This window comes from Tursiops truncatus, chromosome 16, assembly GCF_011762595.2.
Source record: "Tursiops truncatus isolate mTurTru1 chromosome 16, mTurTru1.mat.Y, whole genome shotgun sequence".
NCBI lineage: Eukaryota > Metazoa > Chordata > Mammalia > Artiodactyla > Delphinidae > Tursiops > Tursiops truncatus.
Window position 1 is genome coordinate 34,935,009 of NC_047049.1, and position 14,844 is coordinate 34,949,852.

At 44.6% G+C, this 14,844-nt stretch overlaps 1 long non-coding RNA gene across 1 annotated transcript in view; it reads right to left on the bottom strand.

Annotated features, from left to right (window-relative positions):
* Positions 1-1,491: 1,491 nt before the first annotated feature.
* LOC141276816 (uncharacterized) overlaps positions 1,492-14,844 on the bottom strand; it is a 135,294-nt gene continuing 121,941 nt past the window's right edge. Inside the window, exons 3-5 of the long non-coding RNA XR_012326993.1 lie at positions 6,469-6,645; positions 1,975-2,077; positions 1,492-1,609 (exon numbers count right to left, since the gene is read on the bottom strand). This is a non-coding gene — a long non-coding RNA (uncharacterized lncRNA). The remainder of the gene's footprint in view (positions 1,610-1,974; positions 2,078-6,468; positions 6,646-14,844) is intronic.

The window sequence follows — 14,844 nt, forward strand, 5'->3', positions numbered from 1 at the left end:
CTGTTATCTGTTAAACGGCTACCATGGAAGTTCTTTTAAAGGCTGAGTAAAAAAAACAGACCTGCATTAAAGCGCTTTAGAAGTATCAACAGAAGAGCTAATGAATTCTCTTCAAAGACATTAAAATAGTTTAGTTATGACTGTAACATTGAAGGAACGAATGGCTGTTGTTCTAACAAATAATTACTCCCCATACAAGCGAAGAGTCAAGTTATAGAGTGCTAATCCTTCCAACTTTACAGCAGAAATACCGAAGTCTGCAAGTGGGCACATGCATTCTCGGGTTTCATCCCCTGAAGAAAAAAAGCTGCCCTAATATGCAGTAATTGTTTGTCCTGCTCATTCAGACTGTGGTCAGCCAATGTCCAGGGGTGACCACTAGGAAATTCGCCTGTTTTATCCTGAGTTTTTACAAGAAACGGAAGGGACCCTTTTCCCAAGGAGAAGTTGAATTTAATGGCGCCTGAGTGTGCTAGCCCAGGATTCCCTGGAGCCCATCTTAGGGCTGGTACAGTTGCCAGTCAGCTCCAGCCGGTTGAGATGTTATCCCAATTGATGATCATATCTGCCTACTTTTCTATATACTGAGAAGGCCAAGTTGCTTCTGCCCTTTAATAAGCCGGCTCAGCTGTTTCAGTTTGCCTGGGGTGCTTAAGAGAAGGCTCATCAGTAGAGGCTGAAGTTGACCTTCGGGGGGGGCCTCCATCAGAGACATTCACACCAAGTGCTGGTGATGGGCCCGGGGTAACGGTGGGTGCTTTCTTTTACGGTCTACATCACATGATCAGTATTGCTACACATGTCTCCTGCCTGCGCCAGGTCAAGGTCTATTTCATCGACATCATTAATTTGGAAAGAGCTTGATTTTGATGTCAAAGAGACAGGAGTGGAGCTGCCGATTCCCAGCTGTGTGACCTTGGGAAGGTTAATGAACCTCTCTAAGCCCAGGGTTTTTTTCTACCTATACAATGAGAGTGATAAATCAATTTAATGTAAGGATTAAATGAGATGGTGCATATAGCTCACGGCACATAATAGGCCGACCTTAGGTCAGAAATAATAATTTAAAAAAATTAATTCTTTTCGTTCCTGGCCCACCTATAGTCACTTGTGTGGTAAATGATGCATTAAATTACAAAAAGTTAGAGTGTCGTATAGGGAAACCTGGATCTCTGGAAGATGATTGAACTATACCAAAGGTGTAATAATCAATTCCTTAGAAAAGCAGGTTACAAAACTGCCTGTGCTTCTCATGCTTGTTATAAAAACACATACATGACATACATAATCATATTAATGGGAAAAATCTTGGAGAATATGCAATCAGAGATTATCAATGGTTCCCATATGTGTGGTGAGATTTTTATCTTTTTGCATAAATAGATTTTCTAATTTTTCTTCAATGAATATGCATTACTTATGAAGTTAAAATCCACTTCTAAAACCATTTTGTAGTACTTAAATGGCATTGTTCATTTAAAATATACCTTTTTCCCTGTTCCTTCTTTCGTATTAGGACATCGCGGCTCCTGGTGTCCTAGAAGCTGTCCTCCCTGCATAGCAGCACAGGGGTGGCAAGTGCCCATGGCTGGCTCCTAAGGTCCTGGGTCTGAGAGACAAGAGAGAGGACCTAGTGAAGGGCCAAGGAGGAATGCCTCTTTATTATTCTGCTGCTGGGGAATTGCACTGACGGATTGAGCACTGACAGTGCGTTCAGGAAGCAAAACAAAGGAATTGTTCCTGAATAGCATTAGGCAGGAAGAGGAAAGGCCAACTCAAGGAATGGTCTTGCAGGCAGGAAACCTGTGTGGAAGCAGTGCTTAGAAAGCATGCACAGGCAAGTCTGTTACTCCTAGTTTTCTCCCGGTATCTCTACCTACCTACTCTGTCCTAATAGGACTGCCCCATCCCATGCATCTATACCATTCCATACCCCCAGATTCCCCCCGGCCCCTGCCCACACACAGGCATTACCAGGCAGTTCAAATCGTATTCACAGAAGATGGGCAGACCCACAAGGTAGGAGGACCTCCTTCCAGCCAGGTTGGATTGGGTGGGGGAATCTTCCTGGGGAACTCTAGAGGCAACACAGAAAGAGAGAGAATCCTAAACTTGGTGGAGAAGAAAAGCAAAGGTCTGAGTCAGGGAAGAGATGCCCTGGCGCTCCGTTCAGTGGGCCAGCCGAGGCTGAAACAGAAACCGCAGGTGCCAGGCCAGAAGTGGGCAAGATTGGGAGCCTGCTCGGAAAGGAACCAAGTGGGTGAGCGGGTCAGTACAGCACAAGCACTTGAAGTCCTGAGAACCTGGATTCATCTGTCCTTCACCACTTCCTAGTTGCGACCTTGGGAGAGTCACTTCCCCTCCCTAAGCCCCAGTTCCTCATCTGAAAAAGTGAGCATGATTACAGGACCTTGCAGGTTGCTGGGAGGATTCAATCAGATGGGATGTGAGTTAGCGAGGTCTGGTTTAATAGGCTCATTCTGTGTGGCTCTGGGAGGGCCATGGAGCTTCAGTGGAGGTAGGGGAGCAATGACACTTCAAGGTAGAGGAGGGTGGGTGGGCTGCCCTGGGTGCAAGCGATAAGAGGACGCCCTTTCTGTAGAGGATTTACAGGCACTAATAAAACGGAATAGAAAGCACTGTTGCCAACACTGAATTAGTGAGTACCGAGTTGTGCCGGAGATTCTGAACAATATCAGTGATGAAACGTTCCCTGCCAGGGAGCTCTGCTCCCCCTCTCACCTGTCCCACCCCAACGCCACCCTGCAGGACACTCTGGCCTGGAGAATAAGCAGATGAAACTGCACCCCTCCCACCACGAGGCCACCCTGCGTGCGAGCTCCTGGGTCAATTAGCAGCCACTCCAACCCCCATCACACTCCTGCCCCAGTGGTTTTGAACAAGGAAGGGTAATTCAGGAGCAGACTCTAGTTCCATTTGTCGGTACAATGAACAGTGAGGCAATTCTAGACTGGGTGCCCGGGTGTGTTAACCATAACTTAGGGAAGGCAAAGAAGAAAGAGGTAACTGAAATAATCTCCTTTTTGGTCAGAGCCACTCTGCCAAAGTTCTCTCTGCCATTCCCCCAGTATTTCTGTCTGTGGCTTCTTCCCAGAAGCTTGCCATTCCCCAGGGACCCAGGAACATCTCCCCTGATATATCGCTGGTGTGGTTCCACTCTGCAGTGATGCTCGGCCACCGGGATACAGGCAAGGCCTGGAGGCTCATCCTGGAGGGTGGGAGGGAAGCTGCAGGCAGAACAGAGGAACTGGACCAGGAGGCCGGGGGTGCTGAGGCCCCAGAAACACTTAAATCAAGGGTCACAAACTTGGTCACATGAATTCAATGAATGAAGCTGGCTGCCGTCAGAGGAAAAACACTGTGTAGCCTTGTCTGCTTGTTTCGAAGTTCTGGCTTTTTCAATGTACTATTCATTTTCCCACTTTGGCTGGGAATAAATATTTCTTCGACCTGCATCAGAAAAACAAAACACTCGGCTCTGTGATGAGGAGAAAATCGGGAGGGCAGGGGCAGTGTAGATGGAAGCTGGCTTGTCCCTTGTGAAGGGGGTGGCCGCTGCACTCTAGTCACTGCAGGAATGCGGGTGAATTAAAGCCAGGGCTCCTGATTTGACAAGAGAACCCGGAAGTCTGGACCGTCCCATGAACTCTTCTAAAATGAATGTTGGTGCCATAACAAATGACAACAATAGCACTGGAGGATCAGAGAAAGTACACCAGATATGGCCCTCAGGCCACTCGTTTTAGATGCCGCATCAAAGTTTGTTCTTTGTTCCCCAAGGGAGGTAAGGTAACAATTTCCTGTGGAGGCCAGGCCTTCCTAGAGTGGGTGCTGATGTCTCTTCCTGCCTGGGACTGGTCATATCTTGCAGCTGTGCTAGCTCACATGCTGGTGAGATAATGACACCTTGCAGTCCCCGGGGGCTCAGTCCCTGGGGAGGATTCCAAGGTGGCAGATGGTGGTGCTGTTTTCTGCATCCTTTCTACTCCTCCCTGTGTTGAAAACTCTTCTTGTCCTGAAGGCCACGGCCAAAGACAGCTCCAGAATGTCTCTTCAGAAGGGATTTAGGGTTACCCAGCTTGTTGGAAGGAAGGGAGGACTTGAAACTGCCTTTGCATAGCGCTTTATTATATTAAGATTGAGAAGAGGCTGTGAACTGTCCTTATCAAATTTTGAAGCAAGGGCTGCCTGAGGCCATCATAATGTTTCCATCTCCCCAGCAAAAACATTCTTAGGATAGGATTGGATACAGCTCGTCACACAAAGGACGTTGATACACGAGGAGGTTTTACTGTGGTATCTGTCCCAGGAATAGCTGTGTGCTGGCAATGCTTTTAAGCCAAAGGAATTAATCTTTATTAGTGAAATGCCGCGATCATGGCACCCTCTGTTTAAAATCCTTTTAGGATTAGGTACAAAGACCCAGATCACTTGCAAAGCCCAGTTTGATCTGGCCTCTCCTTGCCTCACTGCCCTTATCTCCCACAACTCCTCCCCATACTGGGTAGTTTTTGCTTCCTTGAGTATGTTACACTCTCTTTGGCATGTCTTTATTTGGCTGACTTCTACCCATCCTTCAGGCCACCTGAGATGTCACTGCCTCCGGAAAGCCCTCCCACTCCCCCAAGACTGGGCTAAGTATCCCTCCTATATACTCTCCCCAGGAAAACAATTTAGTTGTATTCTATCATGCTGTTGCAGGTTGGGGTCTCCAGAAAGCAAATGCAGAATTGTAGTCAGGAGTGGAAAAGGCTGGGGAGTGTCAGCTGTGAAAAGAAAAGGGGAGTGTATTTGTTTCCTGTGGCTGCCGCGACGAATTATTACAAACGTGGGTGGCTTTATTCTCTCACAGTTCTCTAGGCCAGAAGTCCAAAAGCAAGGAGTCAGCAGGGCTGCACTCCCTCTGAAGGCTCCAGGGGAGAATTGGTTACTTTTCTCCGCCAGCTTCTGGGGACTCTGGACATCCTTAGCTGTGGCTGCATACGTCCAGTCTCCACCTCCTCTGCCTTCTCTGTGTCTCTCTCTTCTGTGTGCCTCTCAGGAGATTACAGTTAAGGCCCATCCAGATAATCCATTATGATCTCTTCATCTGCAGATCCTTGACCTATTCAGATAGGCAAAGACTCTTTTTCCAAATAAGGTAATGTTCACAGATTCCAGGAACTAGGAGGTGGATATATATTGGGTTGGCCAAAAAGATCGTTTGCGTTTTTCTGTAACATCTTACGGGAAAACCCGAACAAACTTTTGGCCAACCGTGTGTGTGTGTGTGTGTGTGTGTGTGTGTGTGTGTGTGTGTGTGTATGTACCCAGTGGCCACCATTCAGCCCAGAAGAGGGAAGAAACATCCCCGTTGCCACCAGTGAGCCAAGTTTTGTGATGGATTCTTCTATCGTCAGCCCTGGCCCCAGGAGTGCCACCACTGAACCGCTTAGTGACGCTGGCCACTCCCTTCTCTCCAGCACATTCTCGGTGGCCTTGGGAGATAGTGTGTCCTCTGATGGGTCTTCTGGGCTCACTAACACAACCACCCCTGCAAGCCCACTTCCCTGCGCCTTTTCATTCTTCGTCTGTGTCTGCATGTGCACCGTTCAGTATGGGCCATTGTTTTCTCCAGGCTTCTAGAAGCCGCCCTAGCAGCAAGTTTGTATTGTTTCCTGGGGTGTTTCCTGTATCTTAAGAGAGTGACCAAAGTTTAAAAAAAAAAAAACACTCTCCTTTATCTAGGCATATGTTCCAGTCCCCTTGATCCACCACCCGATCCCATCTTGCAGTTCCTTTGGGGTTGTGGCCCCTTTCTTCCCTTATCAGGCGCAGCATATCCCTGGCTGGGTTATGCTGGGACTTAACCCTGATGATAGGCCCAATGTCTAGGAGAGGAAGAGGGAGCCACGTGCTGTCTTTTCACGGTAAGCCCTCTGTACGGTCTATATGCGCAGAAGTGTGCTGGTTCTTACTGGAGAGTGGTGAGCTGCGCCGACAGGCTCAGAAGGTCAGAGGCGTCTGGGGAGCATCCACCCAAATGCTCCAGTCCCACATGTCATGGTCCCAGGTTTTGCCAACTAGGCCGTGCCTTTGGCATAACAGCCCCGCTTTGGTTGAACATTCAATGGTTTCTGATGTTCTGTGACACGGTTAAATCCTGTGTTCCATCTTCAGCTTTTCTGCTCACCCACAGTAGGAGGGCTTCTTTGTAGAGATTCCTTTCACACTTAGTTTCAACGGTTAACTGTTCCCAGTTTTTCATTATCTTCCTGTAGGGCATCAAGGAACTTAATGATAATCATCTACTTCCATCATCCTTATACTTACAGATCCCAATGTTCATTTCAAACGCTTGAATCAGTACATTCCCCCCTGCCTACATGCCATCCCAGCTCACTCTTGATGAACCTTCTGACAACTGGACCACCATCTAATGCCAAGGGCTATCTGCACACTACCTACCACCAGGGATGTGGGTCTTCATAACCATCTGGGTGGTGAGTGATCCAGTCCCCAGACCTTTCTTTTGTCACTTGCTTTCTCAGGTCATTCTTGATACCAACTGTCGAAGTTGAGTTCTCTGAGAAGCAGATGCTGAAATGGAGTTAGAAGTGTGGAAGATTTATTGGAGAGTAACACCTGTGAAAGGGAAAGGAGACAAATCAGGATTGTGTAGAGAGCCATAGACCAGGATAAAGACATGACAAAGTTTTGGCCAACCCAACAAGAGCTCTGGAGGAAAGATTGCTAATACCATCTGAGACTGAGTGTACGACTGCTTTGCTCAGCCATGGACTGGGGAGTAAGTTTGCCAGATGAGAGGAGGCTCAGTTAAATTTGCCTTGCAGATAAATAATTTTTTAAATATAAGCACGTCCCATGCAATATTTGGTACATACTTAAACTAAAAAATATTCACTGCTAATCTGCAATGCAAATTTAACTGGGTGTCCTGTGTTTTTATTTGCTAAATCTGGCAACTCTAGCTGGGGGTCACCCCAAGAAGTGCATGCTCTCAGCTACCGCTGCTTTGCGCAGCCATCGTCTGGGAGCTGCTGTGAGAATAGTGACCTTGGCTTATAAGCTGAGGTAGACCTGAAGGTGCTAAGGGCTGGAGGCTGTTAGCTAACCACACTTTAAAAAAATTAAAAAATTATTTATTTATTTATTTTCGCCTGCGTTGGGTCTTCATTGTGGTATGCGGGCTTCTCATTGCAGTGGCTTCTCTTGTTGTAGAGCGTGACTGCTAGGTGCGCGGGCTTCAGTAGTTGTGGCACGAGGGCTCAGTAGCTGTGGCTCGTGGGCTCTAGAGCGCAGGTCCAGTAGTTGCAGTGCACGGGCTTAGTTGCTCCGTGGCATGTGGGATCTTCCCGGACCAGGGATCAAACCCGTGTCCCCTGCATTGGCAGGCAGATTCCTAACCACTGTGCCACCAGGGAAGTCCCTAACCACGCTATTTACAGCTGGGCAACGAGTCCTTTCCTGAAGGGAGAACTGAACCGAAGATCTTTGTATCCACCACATTTCTTTGCTGTTTAACTATTGTCTTCCTTGCTAGATGGAAGCCCCGTGAGGGCTAGAACACTTTTCCTCTTGTTTATTGTTGTAACCCTAGTGCCTAACACAGGGCTTGAGCCGTGCCAGCTGCTCAATTATTACTTGTTAAATTGAATTGTACTTAAGGCTTCAGGGATCTGGGGGCATTTAGGGAGGACAGAGAGAAGTTATCTGTCCTGTCCCCAGCATCACACTCTGTATTTGGCTGCCCCTTCGATAGGTCTCCATGCCATACGCGCAGGAAGCAGAGGGAACAGGTAGAAGGTTGGCTTCCAGGTGTGGAGTCTGTGTTCACCGCCACTGAATTCTACATCAGAGCTAATTTTTTATGGAATTAATTAAATACTTTCTAAGTAAGTAAAGAAGGTTCTAATTGAGGAAATTCAAGAGAGGTCTTGTACATGAAGGTTGGTGTTTGATGCTAACGTGTCGTGTCTGTTTATCTCCACGTCTACGTCTCACAGAGGGCCCAAACTCAACAGACCCTGAACAGAACTTAGGAGCTTTGCTTCCAGTACTGACCCTTCTCTTCTGTCATATAAGCCAGAAATCCTTGCTCCACCCAACTCTGGCGTGTGGTTTCCCAGCACGGAGGAAGTTTTTCAGATTCCACCTCATTTACTCTCTGAAAGCCGTCTTTTCCTCTCCATGCGCATTGCTGCTTTTGTAGATTAGATCTTCATCACCTCTTAACCAGGATAAGAGTATGCCAGTTGGCCTCTCTGCCTTTGGAATGACCCTCTCTCTAATCTGTCTTCCACACTATTGTCAGGCATTGAGCTTTAAGAATTGAAACTAAATGGCATGGCATCGAATCAATCAAATAATTGTACTCTCTTTCCTTAACTCTCTCCGTGGCTCCCCTCTCATCAGGATCACGTCCAAACTTCATCTATTGCTCTGCTTGCTAGAAAGGTTTCTTACTCTGCTTTTAAGCATGCAATCTGATGTTGTCACACTCCTAATTTACGTACTTTATTGACTCCCGCTGCCCATAGGATAAATCCCAGCTCTCCCCGCATGGATTATAAGGCCTTCTGTGGGCTGGACCAGCCTTCATTCCTGCCACAGCTTCCCTCAAACCCTCTGCTGTGGCTTATAGTCTCACAGATGACGTGCTATCATATCTGCCAGCCTTCATTCAAACTCTTCCCTCTGCCTGAAATTCCTCTCCCTCTGCCCTTCCTGTTGCCTAGATCAGCACTTCTCAGAGCCTCCCACGGCATCACCTTGGGATCATGTTAAAATTCCAATGCTGATTCATTAGGCCTCAAGAGGGGCCACAGGTTCTGTATTTCTAGACATTGATGCTGCTGGTCTCTGGACCACACTTTGAACAGCAAAGTCCTGGACGACACTTGACTTTCAAATGTCAGCAAAGGGTCATTATCTCTCTGAAGCCTTTCCTGAAACTTCCAGGAAGAATCGACTACTTGTTTTCTTCCCACACCTATAGTTCCCCATGACCTTTATTGAAACACAGGTGACATTTGATTGCATTTTAACTCAGTGTCCATCTTCCTCTTCTAGACTGTAAGCTCCTTTCTGGCGGGACCATGTCTTATCCATCCTTGGACTGCCAGCCCTTAGCACAGTGTATGGCATGGAGTCAGCATTCAGTTCAAGTGTGTTGAATGAACGAGTGTAGAGTCATCCTCGGCAATGTGAAAAGTATACTTACATTTAGAATTCTTTCTCCTCAACTTTCTGATGGAAGACTTGAGTACACTAAAATAGAACTCCTTTGGCTGCAAATACCCAACTCCAATTTACTTTCTCAAACTGGCTCAGGTAGCTGGGAGGGAGGGATTCTAAGAAGCTTGCAGAATTGAAGAAAGAGATGAACAACCAGGCCTCAGGAGGGCAGGGCCCAGAGACCTCAGACGCAGGGACTCAATGGCCTTTTCCTTAAGAGGCCTGAGTTGTCTTCTGCACATGCATTTTTCACTTCTGCTGGTCTCTGTTTCTTTTTGTGTTGGTCTTTGAATCCCCTACTGCAGACAGGCCTATTCCAAGCGGTTCGTGTGTGTGCACGTGTGTGTGGTGGGGTTGCAGTGGGGGACTGAGCAACAAGGTCTGTTAACAGGAGAAATGAGATGCAAATCTTGCTACTTTAAGAAGAACAGCTACTCTAGTCAACTCAATTGACAGTTCAGAAAAACTGTCATTAACATAGAGCGGGGAAAGGGGAGGGAGCCGGATCGGCAGAAAGGAGGCTGGATGCAGCGAGGCTATATTCATCTTCTCCCTTCTGCCTCCTGCTAGTGGCAAGTACTGTGCATCTGTTTGGAGTATCTGAACCAAATTTCCATCAGGGAGGGTAATTCGTCATGCCGCGTGCAGCATTCACCAGTGGCATGCTAGAAGCCTCACAGTAGCAACGCATATGACTTTTGAACCACTGACCGGTTTTGGTTTTCTCATCTATGAAATATGACTAATACTAATACCCACCTCACAGAGGTGTTAGGAGGCTTAAACAGAACTAAGCATGCAAAGCACTAACATTTATTGAGCTAAAAGCAAGCATGCAAAGCAGGGACCACTGTTCCTGTTTAGAGGTTCTGAGAGGTTCAGTAATTTGCCCTAGGTCACACAGCTTGTGATTATAGAGTGGGGTTTTAAACTCAGTCTGTCTGATTTCTGGGGCTTGTCCTCTTTTCACTAGAGCCATAAAGAGAAGTCTCCTCATACTGGGGTTCGAGGTAGAAAGGAGAAATGTCTCCCTACTTGCCATGACCTGTTATTACCGAGGAGCACAGTTTGACCACGGCTCCCCTGAGAGTCCCTGAGAGGGAGGAGGGAGGTGTTTGCCAAAGACCACACTCAGCAATTCTGTCTTTGCCATGATGCCTTTGCCTCTAAAAGAAACTACAAATGAGGGCAAACTCCTGGGAGTACATTTTTGTAATAGTAGAAATAGTTTACCGAAAAGAAATGCTTCTCCATGAAAAGAAAATGATCTAGCAATATTCCACATTTAAATACTGAATTATTTGCCTTGCAGTTGTTCTGTTGCCAGTTTTAAAACTCTGAACCAACTCCTTTCTCATGTCGCTATCTTGTACCAATTGCCTGGCTGGCTCAGGAAATAATAACAGCTAATGTTAGCCTAAGCAAAAACATGGCTAGCACAATTAACTGGTTGCTAAAAAGAAATAACATGATACACACTTAAGCCAATGAAGAAAACTTGGGGGATTATCCATCAGTTTATATTAGTCCCTTCAGGGCTTTCTTCAGATACACATAATCTGTAGAGAAGTCATATGCCATTTTTACCTACCTCAATTATTATCTATGTCTTTCAAGGACCTTTGGAGTAATCCACTCTAGTCATTACTCTATCACTCTTACTCTTGTAACTAACTTTGAGATAAAAACAAACAAAACAAAACCCACCCAGAAACAACAAGATAAAGGGGGGGAAAAAAACCAACCCAGAAGTATTTCCTTTCTTTCTTGAACGCTTTTCTATGATTATTTTTACACATTTGAGAACAATTTTGTCTTTATCATGATCTTAATCTCAGTAGCCATCAAGAAAAAATAGTGACAATGAACACATATACATCTCCTCTGAATTTCTTTAGTCACTCTGAAATTGTTTCTGGAAAAATCTAAGTTGAGTGGTTTGTCAGTATGACTGTCAACTGAAAATTCAGACTCTTGAGTGTCTGAAGAGATACCAAGAGCAACTGCCACATCCTGGGCATACACAGGTGCCAGGCAGAAGCCAGGACCTTTATAGGTTTCGACTCATTCGCTCCTAACAGCTACACGATCAGGTAGGGCTTTTCCTTATGACCATTTTACAGATGAGGAAATCAAGGCTTACGTCATCTTGCCTAAGGTCATCCAACTGGTAAATGAGGAGCTGTGATTTCAACCCACAACAATGATAAAATAATAATTAACATTTATTAAGTGTTTATCATCTTCCAGGAACTCTTCTAAATGCTTTACCCATATTAACTCAAGCATTAACTCATTAAGGATGTTGCCTTATTAAAATTGCCGTTGCTGGGGCAGTTTTCTGCTTGGAGAAGTGGAGGAGGCCACACTCCATGCATGGGGTCAGGTCAAAGGATCTCCAAAGTCATTTCCAAGTGGAAAATCAGTATGTCTAGGAGGAGCAGGGGCCTATGGCCCCAGGAAGCCCGGTCAATCGTGGGGCAGTACAGGCACTTCTTTGGCTGCTACCGGATGTCATTGAGCCTTGTCAAATGTTAAAGGCCAGTGCATACCAGTGCCGGTTATATTTACACAGTGAGCTAAAATTAGATGGCATGCTCTCCTGGCAACCGGGAAGACACAGGCTCTCATTTATCTAGCAATGCTAATTTTGGCAAAACCAAAAATGGTCCTTCTGCTGTTCTCAGCGGATAGGCATTCAACAACAATAACATCCTTTTCCTTCCTCTTCCTCTTCTCTACATTTCAGGAAATTTCAAATATAAATCCAGGCTGACTTTGGTTCAGGACAAATACTTATAGACGTGGAAACCTGATGGGGATCCTGTAGGCAGAAGGGTTTAGGGACTCCTCTGGATTAGAAGTAGAACAAAAATAAAATAAAAAATGTTACTGTTGGGCTTCCCTGGTGGCGCAGTGGTTGAGACTCCGCCTGCCGATGCAGGGGACACGGGTTTGTGCCCCGGTCCAGGAGGATCCCACATGCCGCAGAGCGGCTGGGCCCGTGAGCCATGGCCACTGGACCTGCGCATCCGGAGCCTGTGCTCCGCAATGGGTGAGGCCACAACAGTGAGAGGCCTGCGTACTGCCAAAAAAAAAAAAAGTTACTGTTTTTCATCAACACAGGAAGATCAATGAACTTAGAAGGGCACCAATTGGAGCACTGGCCTTGTGAGTGCAACTGGAACATTTAGGGGAGGGCTGAATGAAGGCCCCGAACTCCATGGTAAATGCCACCCAGGGTGGAAGCTGACCTAGATCCATCCTGGGCAGGGTCTGTGAATGTCACCATGTCTTTGAAGTGCTGCAGTCTGTCTTGAAAAAGAGTAATGTTTTATCGGTTCAACATGAAAGAGTGATGTGATCAATTAGTGATTTCTACTAAGGAGTAATAGCAGGAGATGTGGCAGGTATTTGTGATACATCCAACAGACCTACTGATTGGGAATGAGAAGAACCCATATTGAGAAGTTAAATAGACTTGGGTTTAAGCTAATGATGCATCTGGGTAGCCTCTGAAGGTAGAAGAGAGTCAACTTGAATTTACTGCTTAACCCTAGACTTGTCCTTAAAGGATGCTATGGTATGAATGTTTGTATTCTCCCCAAATTTATATGTTGAAATCCTAATGCCTGATATGATGGTACTAGAAGGTGGGGCCTTTGGGAGGTGCTTAGGTCCTGAAGGTGGAGCCCTTATGAATGGGATTAGAGCCCTTATAAAAGATTCCCCAGAGAGCTTACTGGTGCCTTCCACCATGTGAGGACACAGGGATAAGGTGCCAGACACAGACCAGGAAGAGAGCCCTCACCAGAAGGTAACCATCCCGGCACCTTGATCTTGACTTCTCAACCTCCAGAACTGTCAGCAGTTAATGTCTGCTCTTTATAAGTCACCCAGTCTGTGGTATTTTGTTATAGCAACCCAAACAGATTAAGACATGGGTTATCAGGGAAGCCAGCCATGGTGACATTTGTATTGAGTACTTGGTATCTTAGGATGGCTAAATGAACAAACAGAGAAGATATAGAAAGAACATCTGGAAAATTAGTGGTTTTCAATAAAGTGTAACAATGATAATATTAGAGGTGTTAGAAGGATAGAAGACTGGAAAATGAAAGAAAATCATCTTAAATCAGGGGGTTTTAAAATACATATCTGAAAAATAAAACTTTGTTCATTTTTCCATTCTTGTCCCTCTTTTGATTTGTACTTGTATTATTATGTTAAGCTTTTGTTGAAATATGATACCCGCCCTGCCCCTGCACTTTGTCATTTATATTTTGGCTTTTTGGTGGTGTCTCTTGACATGTAAATGTGTATTATGTGTGCACGTGCATGTCTTTAAAGAGTTAAATTTATCAACCTACACTTTATGGCTGAATTTGTGTCAAACTTAGAGAGTTCTCTTTTTCTAATACTTTTATGGGTTACTTTCTCATTCAAATCTTTGATCTACCTAGAATTTATTTTGATGTATGGTATGCTCCATGGATTCAATTTTATTCTTCTCCAGCTGGCTACCCATTTGTCTGAGCATTATTTGTTGAATAATACTTTTTTCTTACTAACTTGAAGTGTCCTTTTAAAAATTTACTAAATTTCTCAATTTATTTGGATCTGACCTGGCTTTTTATTCTGATCCACTTATTTGCTAATTCATTTACCACATTGCTTAAATTATTGTAGCTTCATAACATGTATTACTACCCACTCCTATTACTTTTCTTTTTTCAGAATATCTTTGGCTAAATTTCTTCCCATGTGAAATTTAGAACTAGGTTGTCTAGTTTCAAATAATTCCTATTAGCAATTTTATTGCATAGTGTTTAAAGATGATAGGCCAAGTTTGGGAGAACTGACATTTTTATGACCTGATGTTTCCTATCGAAGAACAAAGCATACTTCTCTATTTGTTTGAGTCTTTTGTGTCCTCTGTCATATGTTTCTCATAAACAATATACACTTGGATTTATCTTTTATAAATAAAAATATTTTGTGTGGTAAAATACACATAATATAATAATATAAAGTTTACAATCTTAACCATTTTCAAGTGTTCAGTGATATTAAAGACATTTATCATGTTATGCAATCATCACCACCATCCATCTTCATAACTCTTTTAAAACTGAATTTAGTCTTATCTTTTAACAGATGATTTTAACCCATTTACAATTGTTGATATGACTGATATATTAGAAATTAGGTCCTTCATGTTATTTTATATTATATGTGGTAGGAATAATAATGACCTTATGCTTTCTGTTTTAGAGCTTAAATAAAATCACTGTGTGATTTGTGTTTGCTTTGCTCAATTTGTCTTTGTGTTAGTGGCACACTATTTTGATTACTTTAACTTATGAGTAAGTCTTCATGTCTGGTAATATAAGTCCTCCAATTTACTGTATTCTTTTCATATTTTTATTAAATATCTAGTGAACTGCATTTTAGTTCAAGTGATAGATACAAATATGCATGCATGTACACATACATACATACATAAATGGTGTTCTGGACCCCTTCTCACAAGTTTGCTGCATTGGTTCTGGGCATTCAGGTAGGTTAGGACATTTTGTAGGAACT